Here is a 22,649-nt window from a genome sequence, read left to right as displayed (position 1 = left end):
GGTAAAAGCAGGGCAGTTCAAGGAGCCCCCCTGGACCTCTTTTTGTGGGGTCTTTTAGCAGCTGCTTAGTGACTTGCAAAGTGCGGAATTGACAAGACACTGAGAGCAAGTCGCCAAGTTCGGGAGGGATCCTGGAAGCTCCAGTGGGGAGAAGAGGGGCTTTTTAAGCAGCCAGGGGAAGGGACCAAGGAAAGTAGGGTCCCTGAGCCGGTGGGTGCTATGGGCAGATGGGACTCCATCTTGCTGGGGCTGTGCAGTCCACAGGCCAAAGCTGACATGGTTGCGCTAGCACACACCTCCAGTTGCCGTTTTAAAATTAATTAATTAATTAACCACAGGGTGGAAAAGTCACAAGCAACATGCCATGGCCCTCGAAGCCTAGACTACCAATTATACAACACTGGACAGAAAGGTTTCCCTGGGTCCTGGCTAAGCCACAGAGTGGACCCCACCTCAGAGGAGTCTCCCTGAAATGAGGAAAGCAGGGTTCTCGGTCTCCCAACTCCAGTTCATTTCTGGCTGCTCTTGGGTGACCCTAACAACCATCACCCCACTGCCCCTCTCCAGTACACACACCAGCTGCCCATGCCACTGGCCAGAGGAGACCTGAATTCAACAGTCATACCAAGCTTGCCTGGTGCCATTGGCCCTGAGCACCTGGCGTCTCACTGAGCCATAGGGGACCAGAAGCACCAAGAAGAGGAAGTGTCCCAGCAGTTGACAGCTTTGGCTGTGATTCCCAGCGCCTGGCCAAGGCCCCTCCCGGGTCATTCCCAAATGAGCAGCCTTCACCTCTTCCCCTCACTTTCACCTCTGCTTGCCCAACTTTTCCAGGCCCAGCTCATTTCCAACCTCAAAGGGTGGGCTCTCATCTGTTGGCAAGTGAACCAGCCTCTAGCTCTCCCCGGGTCTGGCTCTAGAAGCCCTGCCTTTCCTGATGCTTTCTCAAGTGGGTCCTACCTGTCCAAGCTCCTATAAGCCCTTCACCAGTCAGGGGGGTTACAGTCCCCAGTCCTGAGCTTGGAACCCAGCCCCACTCCTTCCACTCCAGGGGGAAATTGCTCTTGGCTTGTTTTAGAGAAGGAAAGCACAAAACAAGTGACTTTTAACTAGAAGCAGTTGGCATAACCAGGGTTGAGTTGTGGGCTGGGGAAAGGATCCAGTCCAGAGTCAGAATCAGGATGTAGTCTGGAATCAGGCAGGATCAGGGCTCAGTCTAGGGTCAGGATCAGGGCTCAGTCTGAGATCACGATCAGGCATCTGTCAAAGACTACGGTCTAGGCCCAGGCGAGCAGAGAACCAAGGTCAGGGTTCAGCCTGGAACTAGAATCAAGGCCAAGCCTGAGGTCAAATTCAGGGCTGTGTTAGGGCCAACAGCCAGGAGTCACAGTCAGCTCCTGCCAGTGGGCTGCCAGGCAGCCTGCTCTGGGAGCCCCCGCCAATCCCAGCGTACTGGGCAGCACATTCCCTTTCACGTGTACACCCTCCTGGCCAGGCAGCGAGGATTCCCAGGTCCATCTGTCTTCTGAGCTGTCGTGGGAACCAAGCTCACAAATGGGCCCGAGCGTCTCCCTCCGGAGCCTGCCTCCAGACTGTTGGCGTTCGCGGCTCTGCCTCGCAGCCTCCGAGCCGGGCTCACGCTGCTCAGTCCAAACGGTGCACTGCTCAGTTCCAGTCGGCCACCCAGCACTCCCCAGATGGGCAGGGACCGCGCCGGGCTTGCCTGCCTCCTGCCTCCTATACTGCTCACTCCCTGCCAAAGGCCCACGGGAGGTATCCTGGCCCCCAGACACACAGCCCTGCCCTGGAGGTAAGGGGCAGGGAACCCGGCCTCACCAGGTCCAGGGATCTAAGCATCATCTGACCCAGCCTTGACCCTGGGGTAGGCCTGGCCTCTCTAGCTGCTGCTGCCCTACTGCTTCGGGATCTTGGGCAGCCTCAGGCCGTGCTCCTGTGGACAGCACTCAGACCCCCCAAATCCAGTGGATCAAATTCCACCCTGACCTTCTCCCACACTAAGCCTCCGGCTCCCTGTAGCTAAAGCCCTTGGACTTGATGACAGACTCAGAAACAGGGATGTCTTGGTTTAGGGACCCTCAGGGTTCAAAATCCCAGACCTGTCACCTGTTAATAGTGTCACCTCAGGCACCTTACTCAGCTTATGGGTGTGCCATCCACCCGCCAGGCTGCTGCGAGATTCAATTCATTCATTCATGTAAAGCACAACAGGGCTTGACGCATAGGAAACAGTATTTGCTATTTATTATAATTATATATGTTACTATAATTATTATAATTATATTAGTCCTTGCTCAGTATCTCTCTTATCCAGTCTGGGAATCAGGTTCATATACTCACTGGACCGACACTTCCAGGGGTTACTACAATGCACTCTCCACTCTGCCTTGTTGGCAAGTGAGGCTGAGATGAGCTCTGTCCCCTGAGCTGACACTGCACCTGCTGGGCACCCACAATACCCTTAGCTGCAGTCCCAGGAGCTGGGCAAAGGGGAGCAGGAGGAGAGGGTCAGCTGGATCCTTCACCTGGTGCTGAAGAACGGTTTCTGAGCCCCTGGGGGCCTCTGATGTTCTGTGGGCATCTTCCCCAAACCCTCTCCTCCCTGGCCCAGCCTTCACTGAAGTTCCTAGAACAGGTACGTGAACGCATTGCAGAGGCGACCTGGAGATGTGGGACAAAGGCAGTATGGGCTGCAGGGAAGAGGGGCCGGGAGTCTCAAGAGGAGCCCAGGAGACAGACCTGACTTTGTGGTCAAGACACAAACAGTAAAGAGAAGTAAATGAGACATATACACGTCATCAAATGAGACATGTATGTGTGATTACCCACCCCTACTCCAGACCCGGCTGGGAGAGGAGGCTGGGCTCCTGATGAGGCCCTGCCGGAGGGGAAGAAGCCAGCAGCTTCCCTGAGAGGCAGGTACCCCAACCAAAGCAGGTAGGAAGCATCAGCACACACGAGCCACTGCCAGCTCCATGTGGGCGCCAGTCACAACTTTCAGTTAAGTAAACTATGGAATATAATTTTGAGAAATCTGACTTACTGAGGCAGAAGTGAGGAAGACTTGAGCTTCTAGGATGGCTGCATAGTCTTAATGGCCGTGGAAGTGGGTTGGGCTTCCGTGGGGAGCCAGCATGGAACGCTGCCGGGATGGACTCCCCACCCCCTTCGCAAGGCGGGCTCCACAGTGATTTTAAAGGTGCCTGGGAGCCGGGAGGGAGGGGGGTCGAGCTGCCAAATGTCATCCCAGCCAGTGTGACATCATCACCTAATGTGATTTCCCCAGAGCTCCAGGAAGGCAGTCGTGCCTACCGGGGAAGGACCTCACTGCGGTTCAGACCTTAAAGTGTCATTGTCACCTAGACATTCCAGCAGTGTGACATCTGTGGACCGGTCCTGGAGGCCTCCCAGTTCGTAAGGAGCCACTTATGGGGAAGGGGTGTCTAACATTGCATATATTGGGGGTGGAAATCCATCCCTCCAAGCATTCTGTGAGCTCATGTTTGCATTCCCTTGCTGGGGACTGGGTATTGAAGAAACAAAAGACGTTGGACACAGCATTCTGAGAAATGGACACGAAGTGAAAACGAAGTTTTCCTAATAGATGCGTAATTACCATCCCCAAGCATGGTGAAATGCTATAAGGTTTCAGATGTACGCCTACTGTGTGATATGATCTGATTCTTAAAGTGGGCTGGGCTTTTAAACAGCCTGGTATCATCTGTTCAATGATTCATCCCACAAGTGCTAGAGGCAACAACCAGTTAGGTCCTAGAAAGTCACTGGCCCCCGGGGGCAATGGCTCAATGGGCTCATCCAATATGGGCACCAGTTCGTATCCCAACTTCTCCACTTCCCAGCCAGTTCCCTGCTTGTGGCCTTGGAAAGCAGTAGGGGACGGTCCAAAGTCTTGGGGATCCTGCACCCATGTGGACCCGGAAGAAACTCCTGGCACCTGTCTTCGGATCCATCAGCTCCCGTGGGGACTTTCTCTCTGTCCCTCCACTTCGTAACTCTGCCTTTGTAATAAAAATAAATAAATCTTTTAAAAAGAATAATAATAATATTTGAAAAACTGATGACAATTGGATAACAGCTGCTAGCCTCTGTAGGTGAGAGCCCCCGTGGTGAGGTGGTGAGTGAGGGCTCATGTGCTGGGCCTGAGTTTGACTTCAGTTCCACTCCTTAGTGGTTGTGACACCTTAAGCCAAGCCAAGCGTCTCTGTGCCACTTTATTTGCAACAATCTCCAAGCCAGGTGTCTTCATTGTAGCACTGAGAAAATGGAGCCAGAGGAAGGGACTACGCCCAACCCAACCTGACTCTTAAGCTGAACTGAGGTTCAAGACACGCTCCAGAGTTTAAATGCTTCATCAGGAGTCCAAAGCACAAAGGGGACTCAGCAGAGAATGTAGAATCAGCAGCTAGCTGGGCACAACAAAGACACGGGGACCAGGGCACTGGAGCCTGTGAACCACTGCCCCCAAAAGAACAGCTCACTTGGCTGTGGCCGCCTTTGCCCTGAAGGATTCTGAAGGTTGGAGTGGCTGCTACGCCACATGTTGGGTAAGCCAACCATCTTTATATTGACCCGTGGGGCCAATCTTCCCAGCTAGAGTCCTATGCTGAAGTCCAGAACATGTGCCTCTAAATCAGCTTCCCTCTGCTCCGCCACCCTCCCAACACCTTCCTTGTCCCTTCTCTCCCCTCCCCCAAGCTTCCTTCCCTGTCCTATAGTACCTGTGTCCACCTCCCTGCTTAACCACGATGGTTGCAGCCCTCGTTAAGGGCTGCTGTTTGCTCTGTCACCTCGAAGGGGCAGACATGGAGTCAGTGTGCAGCTGACTGGTCACTGCTACTCTGAGCCACCATTCCTCCTCATTCAGCCACACCGTGCCCCTGCCCAGCTGCTGGCATTGTGCTCAGCGCCCTCTGCCAGGGAAGGCTGGGTTATCAGGCTCAGGGCTTCCTTCCAACCCTACGCTCTGCCTGACTCAGGGGAATTCCACACTCACAGGCACCGGCCATGCGGCAACCAGCCCTCCCAGGTCCCTGGCCTGTTCCCAGGGACCTTCTCCCTCCCTCCCTTCCTGGCCACCCACTGTCTGCTTCATCATAAACCTTGCCATTCGCTCCGCTGTATCACCCACTCCGCATCACTCACTCAAGCACCTTGCTGTACAGCCAGAACCTGCACCTACACCACCACCACTCACTTTCCTCAGTCCAATCAAGATCAGCATCCCTGCTGCAACTTTCTTTATTTTATTAAGATTTATTTATTTTTATTGGAGGGTCAAATTTACAGACAAAAGGAGAGACAGAAAGAAAGATCCTCTATCCTCTATCCACTGGTTCACTCCCCAAGTTAACCACAACGGCCAGAGCTGAGTCAAGCTGAAGCCAGGAGCCAGGAGCTTTCTTCCAGGTCTCCCACACAGGTGCAGGGTCCCAAGGCTTTGGGTCGTCCTCGACTGTTTTCTCAGGCCACAAGCAGGAAGCTGGATGGGAAGCAGAGTCGCCAGGATACAAACTGGCACCATACAGGATGCTGACGCATGCAAGGCATGGACTTTAGCCACTAGGCTACCACTCCAGGTCTCCTGCTAAAACTTTCTCCCAGCCTGCCAGTCTTCTCCTCCCTCAAACACCCATGTCCCTACTCCTACCTCTTCCCCACTGCCTTTTCTCAACCCTTTGAGCAAAACCCCAGGCCTCGATGGACCCAGCTGCTACACACAGACCTACAAATCTCTGATCATTGGCTTCCCAGAGTTCTCCTGCTTTTCTCCATCAGCTTCCTTCCCCACCTGCCTGAACTCATTGCTTGCTCTTCTCTCACTCTCACCTCTTCCTCCACCTCTACAGAGATCCGGGAGTCCCCCATCAGCCTCCTCACATGAGTATACCCTCTCCCCACACCCATGCACAGCTCCTGTGTTCTGGAACCCCACGCCCCGACCTTCTCTGGAGCCCAGTATACCGTGCCTCTCCTGAGCCCATGTGTTTCCTCTTAGAAGAGCCTTTCTCATGGACATTTCCAAGTGTCCTCCTTCCTCTCCCCTCTACTCCAAGCAGTTCTCGGTCTCCCCCCTGTCCCTGTGCTTGCCACTCGGATGGTAATGATTCCACACTGAACCCGTCTCTGCTTCCAGTTTCCCCAGAAAACTCAGCCCTTGTCAAAAACCAGCCCTGCTCTCTCTCCTCCACTCCAAGCCCTACTCCCTTGCAGGCTGACTTCGGCTTGGGCTCCAGGTGGTGACGAACCCACAACCCCAGCTCCAACCCCCACATCCTCTGCTTTCAGGAACGATCGTCTCTCGCCTCAAATTCCCTGCAGAGTCTCCGAGCACCTCCGCAGCTCTGATTGGACCGAGTGCCTATTTTCAAGCCAGCCATCGTGTCCCAAGTGGCTTAGCCAGAAATGTCTGCTAATTTTCATCTGCTGTAACAGAAAGCTCAAGGCTGGGTCTTTATAAAGAAAAAGGCTTTTTTTTTTTTTTTAGCTCTTGAGTTTTTGTTGTTGGTTGGTTGGTTTAGGCTCAAGTGTAAGGCACAGGCTTTTGCCCAGCCCTGGGGAGAGCCTCCTAGAATCATTACAACACAGTGGATGGCATCATCACAGGAGCCTGGGAAAGAGGCAAAGAGTAGGCAGGTGCACCATGAAATGCTGCTCACTTCATCACGTGAGAATGCGGCTCCTGCTTGCAGTTACATCACCCCCTTCCCAGGCGGCACCCACAGTCACCTCGCTTCACCTTCCCTCCGTCCCCAAAGCCTCAACCTGGCCCCATGGAAGACACCCTTCCAGTTCATGAACCTTTCAGGGGGAGCACACCTTCACGTTACCTCCCCACAAAACCCCGCCTGCAGAACCAATAGGGGAGAGTGGTAGTTCACCTGCAGGAAGAGCCAGTAACTTCGGAGCCAAGCCAAGCACAGAGGGGGCCACTGCAGCCAGGGGCACAGACAGCCGCTGTGGGAATATTGGTGTTTTCCTGAGTGTGGTCAGCCCAATGCCAAACTCAGAATCCTTGGGCTCCAGGGTCAGGGGAGAAGACAACGCTACCCAGGAAAACAGTACGTATCGCCCCGTCCTTGCAGACACACAGGTGCACGCTGGCACAGGAGGGCCCCTGGAACTTGCGCGGCCAAAAGCCCATCCGTCTGTCTTTACCACAACGTTTCCTAAGTTGATGGGAGTGTCCACCCTTTGCCCCCACAATCTGCCGGAAAACTCCCTTTGAGAACTCTTTCTGTATTGAGTTCTTCTGTCTTCCATCTGCCCTCCTCACCAGCTGTGATTGCCTGATGCTCTGGTGTTCCTTCCAGAAGCCTCTGTCCACCCCTCACTTTTTTTCTTACCCTTCATCCTGTCGCCTGGATGACCAGCACAAGCAACTGTCCGAAGCATTTGTAAACGCACGCAGAGAAGCTGAGCGAGCTTCAGCAGCACGCACATTCCTGTGAGTCACATACAGTCCTCTGTCTTTGTGGTTTTTGAAGATCTGGACTCTTGATCCCTGACTGAACAGGTGCAGCTTTCAGACGGCCAAGTTCAACGCCAGCCTTGCTGCTCTGCCCTGAGCCCTCCCGCTGAGGAGTCCCCAAAGCCCAGACAAGGGCAGAGGGTCACTTTGGACAGGAGATGGGCAGGTTTGTACACCTCCAGGCGACTCTTGTCGTGTGACACAGACAGGGGTGGTAGTGGGGGGCAGCCCAAACAGCCCCAAGACAACCAAGGGAAGCTGAACTCTATTTGTTTCGAATGCATTTCAGAAAAACAGTCCACAGCCACACTGAGCAAAGAGTCCACTGCAAAGGGACTGGAGGAACGCTGTCAAGCAGTTTAACGCCGCCCAAGGGTGTCAGGAGGGGTGTACACACACAGGATGAAGGAGTGCCTCTCCGGGGACCCTGACAGACACTGCCACGTGTGTGAGACAGGATGAGGAAGTCGGTGACCAGATCTGGACCCGAGGCATGGTGCCCACAGCAGGTATTGTGGATGTCGGTGTGGTCTGATCTGCGGCTTTCTCCACAGCGCTCTCAGGAGCCAACACGTGTCCTGACCCACAGCCTGGCCCCTGGTGGGACTTGCGGTCCGCGGGCAGGATGTGCTGCAGCACCGCAAAGGAGCCTAGGCGTCCACGGCTGGAGCAGGCGTGGTGGGACCGGCAGGTCTACACTCTGCACAGGCCCCGGTGGAGCGGGGAGAGGCATTGGCGGCCCCTGTGAGTTACGGCTTTTATTATGCAGAAAACAGACACATTAACTTCGGGGGCCTTTGAAAAATGTGGTCCTGTAATCAGAGTCTGTGTCTGTCCTGATGCACGGTGGCACGGGGCCAGAGGAGAGCAGGGATGAAATAAACATTTAGCGAGACAACTGCATTTGTAGATCTAAGAATTGAGTTATATTCATTTCTGACAGCTTCCTGAATCACAGCCCACGTCTTGGCCAGCAAAAGAAAAAAAAAAAAAACCTGGGACCTGGCCCTTTAACTCGACTCCATTTCACATAATTAAAGACTCACAAAATTAAATGGCCTGCATGGAAAGTGGCTTTCAGTGGACTAAATGCCGAGAGCAATCTCCTCGCCAGAGCGGAGAAGTGACACTAGCTTGCAGATCAATATCATCTCTGTTATTAATATCAAAAGCACATTACTTTGTTTTTGCCTGGCTCCCCTCCAAGCCTCCGGCCGTGCCGCGGAGCAGCCATTTGCTCGGGCCATAATTTACTTTGGTGAGTTTTTAAGGTATTGTTTTGTCAGGACCAATCACCGTGACGTTATAAATGACTGGGAGGACTTGCACTCTCCCTCAGTGGCATATGCAGCGAAATTAATTTTTAAAAGTTTCACGTCAATTACTCCTGTCCTTGAGTTATGCAAGGGGACAAAGGAGCAGAGACGTAAGGACATGAGTGATCTCAAACAGATGAGGTAACGACACTCCGAAGCCGGGGCTGTAGACCAGAGCAGACATTACACTATCTTTAATTGATGCATTGAATTAAACAATGCTAAAGCCAAATAAATATTGACCACTTAGCAAAAGAACCATTGATTTCGATGATGGACAACAATGCCATCCTCCATTCAGCTGCGGGGGTGGGGGGGCAGTTGAGGGAGGGTGGGTTTCAAGCTGGGGCCTTGCAACTCCCAGCAGAACCACTTGGCTGCAGTTCACAGCACAGCCGCAACTTTCCTGTGGGACTCTGGGAAGTGGGTGTCAATGCTGAGCTGGCTCTTGCCCTGTCTGGCGTGTACTCCCTCACCCCCATCCTTCTCACTGGCTTACTCATCTGCCTCTTCTACATACTCGCCGTCAGGGAGACCCCAGCCTGGGCCCTGCCCGCCTCCGTGGCCTTTAGCCCCAGTGGTGAAGATGGAGTTCCCCAGTGCTCCACCTGCCTCTTGCCTCTCCCCCAACACCACCTTCCCCAGCAAGGTGTCCCTGAAGCCCAGGGCGTGACTCACTCTCCAAGCCCTGAGCACTAAAGGTGGCTCTCCCTTCCTGTACTGGGACACAGAGACACAGGAAAGGGGGACACCAGAAGATCTGTGTTACAGAGAAAAAGGGATTCCTAACTATTGAGCACCCCGGGTGTGCCCAGTGCCACAGCACACAAGGGCCCAATTCCTCATAGAATCTCCCAGCAGCAAGGTGGATCCTAGGACTTGAGGTTGTAAGTTACTCACTGATCTACACAAATGGGAGTCTGAAATCTGCAGACCCTCGAGTCAGCCCTGGCAGCCTTCCACGTGCCAGCTGCCCGGGTACTGCTCCTTAAAATAGCCACTGTCCTGCAGCTAGCACACAGGCTGCCTGAAGACAGGGACTTGTCAGGGTTCTGCTCCGTGCCCAAGCTTCCCAGCACTCGTACCTGCTGTGCTCATAGGAACTACCAGTGAAATGGATGACATTAGGGCCCGGCGCGATGGTGCAGTGGTCGGGGTCCTCGCCTTGCACGCCCGGGATCCCATGTGGGCGCTGGTTCTATCCCCGGCAGCCCCGCTTCCCTTCCAGCTCCCTGCCTGTGGCCCGGGAAAGCAGCAGAGGACCGCCCAAAGCTTTGGGACCCTGCACCCGCGTGGGAGACCCGGAAGAGGCTCCTGGCTTTGGACCGGCATAGTATCGGCCGTTGCGCTCACTTGGGGAGTGAATCTTCGGACGGAAGATCTTCCTCTCTGTCTCTCCTCTCTGTATATCCGCCTTTCCAATAAAAAGAAATGGATGACATTATAGGAGACACCGAGAGGTGAGACTGGACAGCATTACTCGAGAAGGCTGGCTCACTCACCTGTTGGCGTCCAGTGTCAAGAGCCACTGGCCAGGATCCTTCGGCTTAGAGGGAGGAAATGGGGAACAAATCCACAGCCACAGGGCTACTGCCAGGTGGATGCAATGATTATCAGCAATGGGGGACTGAGAACAGCTGAGGTTGGCATGTCCTGGAAATCTCCCTTCACACTGGGCTCTGAGATGTCTGAGCAAAGCCATCATGGGTTGGATGGGATTTGGGACAAAGTCCTTTTTCTTTTTTTCTTGAGACTTATTTATTTTTCTTACAAAGTCAGATATACAGAGAGGAAGATCTTCCGTTCGATGATTCACTCCCCAAATGAGCGCAATGGCCAGTGCTGTGCCGATACAAAGCCAGGAGCCAGGAACCACCTCCAGGTCTCCCACACAGGGTGCAGGGTCCCAAGGCATTGGGCTGTCTTCCACTGCTTTCTCAGGCCACATGCAGGGAGCTGGATGGGAAGTGGAGCTGCTGAGATTAGAACTGGCGCCCATATGGGATCCCAGCGCGTTCAAGGCAAGGACTTTAGCTGCTAGGCCAACACACCGGGTCCGAAGTCGTTTTTCTTGACTTTTTGCTCTGATATTAGTGGCCAGGGGAGGAGGTGGGGACTTACCGACATTCGTCTACACTTCAGAATTTAAACAGGGTCATTCAACTTGGAAGCACTGCCTTCCAAAATGGATTATATCTGTTGTATAGATAAGGAAATTGGTGTTTCAACAAGTGAAGCAGCATGCCCAGAGCCTCAGAGTCTTTGCCAAATGGTCAAGTTCAATCCAAATATTTCCAGTTATCTACCTGTTTCCCCACAGCTCGGAGCTGGCCTTCCCAAGATCAAGAATACAACTGCTGGGATACAGTTTTCAGCATTTGCCCAGACGTTGCCAGGCCTTCTCACTACAGCCAATGGGCCCAGCACAGAGCTCCGGGCAACTTGGAATGCATTAAAAGCACATCCAATCCAGGTCAGGACAGATGCTTTCATGGCGGAAGAAAAGCCAGCTGGAGGGAGTAGCTGGGTGGAGTAGCTCAGGCCTGTGCATGCTGAAGGCTCACCAAGCCTCCATCAACAGCATCGGCTGATGCCTGCCCGGCCTGTGTTGGAGAAACCTGAGTAAGGAAGGCTCCCTCTTCAAGGCCCTCACCAAGCCGTTAGAGAAAGAACTCCGCATCTACAGCCACGCTACCTGCACCTGCTGGCTCTTGTCTCACACTGGCACTGGAGGATGAGAGTCTGTGAGGCTGCAATGTCCCCAAATCCTTCCTTTTTCATTGGCAGATATCTCAAACATGGAACGCAATTTTTAAGCATGTTTCCAGTTTAATAAAAAGCTGCACAGTTCTTCTCCGTGGGCAGACTAATTAGAACAAACCAAGCAGCATGAGCAATGTCCTGTGACATCTCAGTGAACAAACCCACGTGTTTACAGGAGACAGGAAGAACTGCAATCGATGTGTTTTTTAAGCACAAGTATTTTCAAGATGAGAATTAATAAATGTGTGCTTAACAAACATGCGTGGTCTCGGGGGAACAGAGGAAGGATCCTTGAGGGGTGACAATGCAAAGAGTGATTATCACAGACTACTGCTGTTTTTTTTTAACATTTATTTATTTTTATTGCAAAGTTAGGTATACAGAAAGGAGGAGAGACAGAGATGAAGACCTTCTGTCCGCTGATTCACTCCCCAAGTGGCAGCAATGGCCAGAACTGAGCTGATCTGAAGCCAGGAGCCAAAAGCTTCTTTTGGGTCTCCCATGTGGCTGCAGGGTCCCAAGGCTTTGGGCTGTCTTCAACTGCTTTCCCAGGCCACAAGCAGGGAGCTGGATGCAAAGCAGAGTCACCAGGATTAGAACCAGCACCTATATGGGATTCCAGCACATGCAAGGTGAGGACTTCAGCCACTAGGCTGTCACGCCAGGCCTGCTACTGCTGCTTTTAACAAGCATTTAACACTCAGCCTCCACATGCCAAGATTTCTAGAAAGCACCAACATAGATTTACTTAAACACTTTAGTGAGTTGTAGGATATTCCCATACTTCTTTTTTTAATTTTTTAATTATATTTTTGACAATCTTTACATAGTTAATTAGGGTAAGAAGGTTCGAGGGCTATAGGAAAATGGATAAGAGTATTATTTCCATATTGTTTCCTTCATGTTTAAAGGGGAGTATTAAGGGAGAAGGCCCACCCAATTTCCCACCCTCCCCAGGTCCCGGATGTAGGGCATGCTCCGAGGTTCTTGCTCAAGTGGTTTTGATAGTTCTCTGGTTATGAATCACTGCCAATCTTGCCACTGCAAGCACAATGAGGTTTTTGAAGAATGCACTGGTTGATATAGTCCATCATAGAGTCTCCATTTACCCAGTATTTCGCTGCCAACATACAGCTGAGATGGTTGGTTGACCTGTTCTATCTTCTCTCTTTTCTTGGCTAGGGTTCTGAGTCCAGCATTTTAATTGGGGAGATCTCCAAAGAAACTTTGCCTGAGGTGTTCTCAGATCAGATTCTTGTATGTATTAGCAAGTACAGGGCCCGGCACAATCCATCGCCCTGATCAGCTGGTGGTTGAAGTCGCTGGGTTGGTTCTGTTTTCAGCCCCGAATTCCACTAGAACCAATGGGTGTTGCAGTCCAGCCTGGTTCTGCCCAGCACATACTTGGCCCTCGCATAAGCAAGTGGGAGCTGCAGCCTAGTTGGAACGACCCACAATAACCCCCACCAGGCCCGCCCCCTGGTTTGCCAGTATGTGTAGCAGTAGTCCAGTCTGTCTCACACCCCATTCGGCTCTGGTACATGTCAATGGGTATTAAAGCTTAGTTCCATCTAACCAGCTCCACTATGCAGCCCACACAGATGCTATTGGGTGTCTGTCTAGCTACTCCAGCCCCTGTCCTAGTTTTCGTGCCCTCCCGTGGAAATGGTAACCCAAGAGGGATGAGCCCACTATTTCCCTCCCAGATCTCTCACTCCCAGATTTTGCACTCTCCAGGTAGTTCTGTGGTTTGACTCGACAGAACTAGCTGCCAGTGCCAGCTTCTGCCAGCTGATGCTGTGACTAACCCCAAACAACCCTCACCCACTCTAATTTTGTTTGCACCAGTAGGAATAATCAGCCCAGCCTGGCTTTTCCCTGATCTAGTCCACATGAGGCATACAGGCATTGTAGCCCTGCTTAGTCTAGTCTGCCCCCATCCCAGCTCATGCTCTCCAGTGAGAGTAGCTGTCCAGCAAGGGAACCACCCCTTATTCCCCCTGCTGGTTCTGCCACCTCCCTTCCTGGTTCTCACATGTGCTGGTTGGGCGCTGCGGTCACATCCGGTACAGGCAACCTTACCTCGGCATTCTGTATTGTGCACTGGTTTTTGCTGCAACCAAACCCGGCTTGACCCACACTGTTCTGGTGCTCAGATTTGCCAGTGGATAACGTGAACTGATTCAGCCTGGTCTGCCCCTGACCCATGCCAAATGTATGCCAGTGGGTAACTTTCCATGGCCTACTCTGGGCTGTTTCCTATCATGCTTCTTGCACTTACCTGCCGGGTCTGTATCCTACCAGAGGAATTGCCCAGGCTCCTCTGTCAGAACCTCTCCCAATGCCAGATTTTGCACATACCAGGGGGTCCATGAGCCAGCCCTACTCAGTTCGCCTCCTGTCCTAGCAGGAATAGTGGCTTTTCCTGACTGGCCTTCAACCCAAACTGGTCCTTGCTGTTGGATATTTCAGCCCAGCCATGGCTTGTCCATATCCACATATGGCTCACACATGGCTCAGTAGGGGCTGAGACCTTGCCTAGTCCATCCCACATCTACCCTGGCCCTCCAGGACACCAGAGGGTGTTGAGGTCTGACCCAGCTCTGTGCATCCAATCTCAGTCCACACTGCGCCAAGGGAGACTACAACCATTTCCTGATCAGAATGCAGCCCCTATTCCAGGTCACACGCCCCTTGATGGGAACCTCAACCCAGTTAGGGTTGTCCCCTTAGCTCCCCAACTGGGCCTGTTCCCAGCCATAGATCACACGCATGCCAGTGGTTACTCTGACTCAGCTTGGCTCAGTCCCTCACCTGTCCCGACCTCTGCCTTAGGTACCGTGGCTTAGAGTTCCTGGCTCATGCAGACCAGTAGGTGCAAGAGCCTAGCTTGGCACGACCTGTGTGCCATCCTGGTTTCTAGTTTTGTTTGTGGGCTAAGGTTTGCTCAGTCCTGCCCAGTCCATCCTGTTCCATTGCCAATTGACACATTAGCCAGCAGTTGAGGCTACTTTGCCCAGCTTGTCTGACCCCCAGGTCTGGACCACATGTTCACCAACGGGAGCTATGACTCGCCAAGGGAGTTTCCCAAGTTCCTCCACTTAATCCACTCCCAGACCCAGTTCTCATACATGCCATTGGGTTTTAGGCCAGGTTCTGGCACAGTCTGGCCTTCCATTTGGCCTTGTATGAGCTGGTGAATGTTGCAGCCCGGCCCACCCCACACCCTGTTCAGGATGCACATTTAGGTGCTGCTGCCTTGACCAATCCAGACTGTTGCGGGTTCCTTTTCCTGTGATTGATGGCAGGTTCCTTGGTCACACCTAGCATAGTCCATCACCATCCCAACTCCTGAGCTAACCAGTGGGGCTAGAATTTCCACAGGGTTTGGCCCACAAAGGCCCCCACAGAATCTACCCCCTGGATATGGCTCTCGAGTGCTAGTTAATATAATGGCCCTGCATAATGTGACCCTTCTCCTGATCCGTCATCATGTTAGGTAACAGGATATGATTCTGCTGGACAAGCCCCAAGCCAGGGCTTTTGCATGGACTGGTATATGGTGGTCAACATTGTTCAGTGATTACAAGTTCTTCAAAGCAAGAGTTACTGTCATTGGGAATCTTTAGGACTGATTCACGTCCTAGAGACGTGAACAGTGGGTTCAACCTGGATCTACCTAAACAGCAACTCAAAGAACCAAAACCCCAGAGGTCCAGGCCGGGCAGCCAGCAGGTGGAGCCTGGCACCATATGGTGCACTGGCCACCCAGGGACAGCTCACCACGTGCACGTGGTGGCTGGCATCTGGGATCCAGGCATGAGATGCCCCGTCCTGAGACCCACCAGCAGCTGGGAGGCTGCTGGAAGTTCAAACTCCCAGGCCCAAGCTCGCGCCCCTTCCCAATCCCATTCACCGCCCAATGAGAGCAGGTAGGTGGGCCCCGAACCTGCCCAGTCAAGGAGACCTCCCCCCTTGGTGCACTCACCCCGAAGGGAGCAGCCCCCAGATCCCAGGCAGGCCCGATGACAGCTCACCATATGCACATGGTGGCTGGCATCTGGGATCCAGGCATGAGACCCATACTTCTAATATTTTATATTTAAACAAGGATTGCTTGTTAGTACAATGGTTTTTGCCAATGTTTGGTGGGCATTCAGTGAGGTTATGTCAACCTAGATGGCACCTGCCAGCTATCCACCATGGTCTGGGGTTTGTGCAGGATCCTGGGCTCTTAGAGCTGAGTCAGCCATGATCTTGGTGTGGGAGGAGCTTCCACTCCAAAAGCAGAAGGACCTAGAAACAAACTGACTGTCTGACCATGGCTGGAACTGGGTGACAGCCAGGAGAACATGGGGTGGAAAGCATATAGGACCCACTAGGAAGGCACATGGGAGCCTGGTCCTCAAGAATGAGCAGGAATATTCTGGAAAATAAAGGGAAAGGCGTTTCTGGCAAAAAGAGCCCACAGGTAGAGAGACCCAGGATGCCAGTAGGTACAGGAGAAGGGTGTGGGTTGGCACCTGAGGTGGTCAGAATGCTGATCTGTTTGTCCTCAATGTTGAAGGCAGATCATGCATCTGCCTTGATCTAAACTTCCCAGTTTCAGCTGCACTGAGAGTAAAATCTCAAGTCTCCATCTGACCCTTGCCACTCTGCCCCTTGCTCTCCGAGCCCCAATCATGTTCCTTTCCTGCTCCTTGAGTTGGTCAACTTTATTCCAACCTCAGGACTTTTGCACAACTTGCTCCACAATGTGAGATGTTCTTCTTCTGACTTCTCATTCAGATCTTGCTTTGAATTCCTGCTGTTTGGAGAGATGACCCCCCCCACCCCACCACCGCCACACACACACACACACACACACACACACACACTCTAACCAAAGCAGCACCCCTCGTGCCCTAGTCATCTCCCATCCTGTCAACCTGCCTAACACACATTGAGGTACCTATCACTCTGCAAAATCATCTTCTTTCTCCACATGCTCCCAGTAACCTCTGAGAGGACAGTGGAACAGCATCCAGCACATTTCAGATGCTCCGAAGGCATTTAATGAATGAATGAAGAACTTGGACCACTTCCAAGTCTTGGAACATTTGAGAAGCAGGGAAAGTGGGAGAGGAGACGCCTCCTGCTGTGCTCAAGCTGTAGAGAAGAAGCCTACAAAAGACAGATAGGGATACAGATAGGGGACAAAGAAAGGTTCAAGAGCACTGGCCAAGTCCAAGTGCTGATGCATGCATCACAAGTAGGATGCAAGCAGGAAGTGAGCCTGACCCTGAGAAGAAGAGGAGGAAGCATCGGTGGAGCTGACAGAGGCCTTGGTAGAAGCCTGGCCCACAGCTGCTAACCAGGCCTTCTCCCACCTTGAGCATCTCTGCACCCAGGCAGGTGGTGTTCAACCTGAAACAAAACAGAGTTCAAGACTGCATCTGGGCCAAGCTCCCCAATCAGCTCGGCTCTTGCTTGCACAGAACACGACTCCCTGGGATTCATAGGACATAGCCTTCCAGATGTCAGCTCAGAAATCCCTTCTTCTAGAAAGCCTTCCCTGCCCTGCCCCTGCTGCTCCACCTGCTGCTGGGTCCACAGCTCTTCACTCCCTGTGTAATCAACACCCTTTGTGCTAACTGCTTACCTGTGTAATCAGATCTGGCCTGAAGATTCAACTCAGTCCATTGCTGTTCAACTTTGTCAAGTCTCAGTTTCCCTGTCTATAAAATGGAGAAAGTAACACACATCAAGACGTTGGGAGGATTATTTGGGGTCTGTGGCTGGTGAGTCATCAGTGTTGAATATGAGCAGTGATAAGGAGAAAGAAGGGAAATATCAGAATCTACCATAGACACTCAAGAAGTGGCCGACCACACTGTGATGAAGAGAAATACTGGCCTTGGAATCCAAGTCCCTGGGCCTGCCATGACCCATGTGATTGGAGCAGGCACTCCTCCTGCTCTTGGCATCCATGTCCTCCCCTGGAAGATGGGATTCCTAAATCCAACAGCCACACAGTGAGGCTTCCATCGTGTCTCCCATACATGAAGACCTTTTCTATATCCATCAACAGCTTCAGCACTGGGACAGAGCTAAGGCAACGGAGGTACTAGCCTCATCTTCATGGGGGAAAGGACACTGAACAGCCAAGCACAAAGCATCATGCCAGCACGTACTCGCCTATTAATGGAGTGCCTTACTCTTTGCCACTCTGGGTGTGAAGTAGACAAGCCACCTGCCCCGACAATAATCAAAGCCAATATTCATTGAGCACTGACTGCGTGTGTGATCTTGGGTCTACGCTTCCCAAAATGCAAACACAATACTTGTTCCCTCTAAGGGTGGCTGCCAAGACGATGAGAATTAATGCACACAAAGCTAGGAGCAGAGGTCCCGACACCTCAGAAGTGGCCAATCAATAAGAGCCCTAATTCTATTTATTCACTCACGAGGTAACAGCCTTGCGATTAGAGCTTTATGTGTTTTATCTTATTTAATCATTTAATCCGGAGTGACAAGCACTCAGATACTACACAGGAAATCACCTAGAAACCTCAAAACCTTACACGTGTGAATGCTGGTATGTGCTCCAGAAGGTCTGGCAGAGCACCGCAGAGAGGGACACGGCGGTCAGCATGGGGTCAGCTCAGCCAGAAGAGCTTCCAAGAGGTGAGTCCAGCGTCGGACAGGGAGTGGGAGAGGAGAAACAGACATCAGAGGGCAGAGGTGCTGCCTGGCTCATGCACAGTGGGATGTTAGATGCTCTGAAGACCGGATCCGAACAGGGCAATTTACAAACATGTAAAAGGCAGAAAGCCGAGCAGCTGTGCACAGCTGCCGCCGAGCGCTCCGTGGCTGCCTCGCTGTGGGCTCTAAATGACAATAAACCTTCCACCCCTTATAAATTAAGCAGACTTTCAAAAAAACCATATCTCCTCCTGCAACTTTTTATGGCTGTTTGGCAACTTTAATCATTTTGCAAAATGCAATTCCTGGCCATAAATTCTCTCCCAAGTACAGATTTAGGGAGATCTAGAGGACTGCGGCGGGTTGATAGGTAAGTTTTAATCTGACAAGGCCAAAAAGTCTATTGGATTTATGGGGAGGCAGCAGATACCCTGTAATTACACCAGGCTCGACCTCCGGGGAATCTTGAATTTGAGGGGGCTGGGGAGAGAGCGGAAGGGATAGGAGGAGACAGTCTGGGCAATGGTGAAGAGCTGCAGGGACTCCCTCATCTGTCAGCCCCTGACCCCGGCCTGGGGGTCACAGGCCTCGGTGATTTCCTGCAAAGGGGCACAGACCTTGGTTCCAAGTCACTGAAGCCCATGATTGATGAGCGTGCACACCCAGGCACGCAGCCCCCTGTGTCCGTGGCTGTGGCTTCTGTCTGTCAAGGGAAGCTGAGTTCTTGGGAAGGAGGGGAGGGCGCAAGTGAGAAGGCTCTGGGATTCACTCAGTCACACAACCAGCACTCTGTAGTACACAGCAGGAGGCCGCAGAGCCAGAGCCACAGACAGGATGCAGGGGGTGCCTGGCACGGGGCATGTAAGAGAGAGGACATTTGACATTTGCCCCCCGTGTGGGCTGCTTCAACCCAAAGGACAGAGACCCCCATCCTGCCAGGGCTGCCCAGAGCTGTGCTGCTGACTGCCTCACACTCGGGGCCAGCCTCTGTCCAGCGCCCTGGCTCTGGATCACAGGGCCCCTGCAGCCAGCTGGCACCATGCCAAGGAGCCTGGCCAGCACAGTGCTCTGCGATGTTTGCCTTTGGAATGGACACCGTGCCATTAGCCCTACTATGTCACATTCAGAGTATTAACACATTCATTGCTTGCCTCTGAGGCGATTCCATGACCCCTACAGGGGGACAAATGGTGATGAGAGAAGAAGCACCCCCAGGTCCTCATGGAGACATGGAGAACAGATGCATGTCCCCCTCGAAGATATCGCGTCCTAGTCCCCAACACGGAGACCATAGCATGCTACACAGCAAGTGGGAAATTAAAGTCACAGATGGGATAAAGCTGATGAATCAGCAACTTTTAAACAGGGCTATCATGGGGCCAGCCTTGTGGTGTAACTGGCCACCTGCATTGCCAGCATTCCTTACGGGCACCGCTTTATGTCCCAGCTGTTCCACTTCCAGTTCACCTCCCTGCTAACAGCCTGGGGAAGATAGCAGAAGGTGGTCCAAGTGCTTCAGACCTGGCCATCCTCACAGGAGACCCGAATAAAGCTCCTGGCTCCTGGCTTTGGCTTGGCTTACTCCAGGCCATTGCAACCATTTGGGGAGTGAATCAGTGAGTAGATCTTTCTATGTCTCTCCCTCTCTCTCCATAACTCTTTAAAATAAATAAATAAAAATCTGCTTTAAAAATGCAGTTGCACAGTTCTTAAAAGCAGAATCAGATGGCGGGGTGGAGTCAGCACCTGAGGGGTGGGAGGTGAGCAAGGCAGGACCGGGCACTGCTGGCCTTGAAGGGGCCACACACCAAGGCATACCGGCAACCTCCAGAAACCAGGAAATATAAAGTAGCCACTTTTTCTGCAGATCTTCTAAAAGCAAAGGAGGTCAGGCACACAGTATACATCATCGCCCCACAGTCCCGTTTTGGTCTCCAGTGCTTCTGGGCTTCGGTATGGTGACCCTGGGACCACACAGTGCCAGGTGCAAGCAGAAGTTGTCATAGGAAGCTGAGGCACAAAAGGGTTATTCGGAGGGTGATATTTATCAGGACATAGACCAGAATCTGTCTGAAAGGTAGAGTCACAAGGAGGGAAAAGCAGAAGCAAAGGAATCTTCCATCCATCCGTTCACAGCGGCCAGGGCTGAGCCAGACCAAAGTCAGGAGCTTTATTTGAGTCTCCCACATGAACGTAGGTGCCCAAGTGCTTAGGCCACATTCTGCTGCTTTCCCAACTATTAGCAGGGAGCTGAATGGAAAGTGGAGCAGCCAGGACGGGAGCCAGTTTCCACACGGGATACCTGCATTCCAGGTTACGGCTTAGCTTGCATCATTGGGACCTTGTCTCACAGCAACCCTTCCTGCCCAGCCCTCTCCAAGCACGCATCTCAGGCCTTCCCTCCAGGTTCCTCTTTGACTGAAATGAGTGGGATCTGCAGCAGCTTCGGCCCCCTGATCGGGACCCGAGTGCTCATACCACTCTGATCATACAAGGAGTCTAAGAACCTCTCTCCAAGAAGCCAGAGTTGACACTCCTCGCAGCAGGGCCCCCAGGTTCAGGGACAGCCCAGCAGGCTGTCAGTCCTGCAGGTGGAGTGGGCAACGGCCTCCAGCTCCTTCCACTCCAGCCTAGGGGCAGGCCTGAGGCCTGAGGTCCCCAGCTCTTTTCTCTTGGAAGAAAGGGGGGCTTTAAAGATGGAATAGAATAAAATATAGATACGCATTAGTCAAATGAAATGAATGCTTCCAATATTGTTTCAGGCCTGTTCATACGCATCAAGTGTTTATGCAATTGCAGTTTATCACATGGGGATATTGCGGTTATATATTAGCTGACTGGTGGCCACTCCAGTGGCTCTCCCTGGACCCTGGCTTGCCCTTTCCAGGCAAAGTCAGCCCGGCTGACATTCATCGCCCGCCCTGGTGGAAGCATCCTTAGATGCTGATCAAGGGCCTTGCCCTCAACAACATATGAATATTTAAATGACAGTTAATTATTCAGCATATGATGGTATTATTAGCATCCATTTCGCTGCTGGCTATGGGCCCAGCCTGGTCTTGTCTGACACTGAGGGGCGCCAAGTAAGAGCCAAAAAGCAGGCAAGCCTGCTGCATGTATGGGAACACCTCTTATATTTGGGGGAGAGGTCAGTTCCTGCACTTGACAGTGGAGGGTATCCTCTGGGTCAGGCCACGTGCTGAGGCTGGGGAGGAGATTCAGGGATCACAGCCTCTGCACACGAGCTCCTGCCAAGCACTGCACAGCAGCATCTGCAGGTGCACTGAACGCCCTCAGGAAGTAGGGATCATTGCGGCCCGTCCTTGCACGTGTGACTGTGGTGCAGCAGATACAACTTTGCTTCGTGTTGGAACTCTTTGGATTCTAAATTCCTGCCACTGCAGACCCTAAAGAATAGCAGATGATGGCTCAAGTACCAGGGTCCCTACCAAGGACCTGGATGGAGCTCTTGGCTCCTGGCCTTTGGCCTGGCTAAGTCCCAAGCACTGCAGATATTGGGAGAATGAACCAGTAGATAGAAAATCTCTCTCTCTCTCTCTCCAAAATGAAATGCTTAAAAACTAAAATTGGAGGGGTGGGCGTAGGGTGACATGTGGAGTAGCATTTAGGTCACCACTTGGGACAGTGTCAGGTTCATGTCGCAGCTCCTCCACTTCTGATCCAGGGCCCTGCTAATACACACTCTGGGACACAGCAGATGAAGGCTCAAGTGCTTGGGTGTCTGTCACTGCCGCAGTGATGCAGAGGGAGTTCTGGCCTCCCAGCTTCAGCCTGAGCCAGCACCTTGGCTTTGTGCGAATGTGAGATGCGATCCAACAAACAGAAGATCTTCTGCTTCTGTCTCTCTGTCATCTCTGTTCCAAAAAAAAATGAAGAAATAAAAGGTTGAAGAAGAAGAGGAGGAGGAAGAAAATTGAAGAGGTAATGTAATACGTGCAAGATCCCACAGGACAGGAAGTAGCTGGGACGGAAGCCAGCACAGCCTCATCCCAGAGCACCAACTGTCCCCAGCCAGGAGCCAAGCTTGGGCCCCCAGGCAAGGGAAAGAAGGGCTATGGGGACCTGCAGGTGCTCACTCAGGGTATCACATGATGATGAAGCAGAAAAGGTTCCTGGGCAGGAGACAGGGGATGTGCAGCTGCAAAGGCTCATGGGAGAAAGGAGACTTTGCAAACAGTGAGATCCTGAAGGAGCTGCCTTAGGAGCTGGGTGGAGGGTTTGTGTTGGGAGGGCAGCATGGGTGCAGGCTACAGAGGGAGCTAGATGAAGGGTCTGTGTTGGGAGGGCAGCATGGGTGCAGGCTACAGAGGGAGCTAGATGAAGGGTCTGTGGTGGGAAAGCAGTGTGGGTGCAGGCTA

The sequence above is a fragment of the Ochotona curzoniae genome, unplaced genomic scaffold, assembly GCF_017591425.1.
Source record: "Ochotona curzoniae isolate NIBS_2020 unplaced genomic scaffold, NIBS_Ocur_1.0 contig_2404, whole genome shotgun sequence".
Classification (NCBI taxonomy): Eukaryota; Metazoa; Chordata; class Mammalia; order Lagomorpha; family Ochotonidae; genus Ochotona; species Ochotona curzoniae.
Note: the sequence above shows the minus strand (reverse complement) of the source record.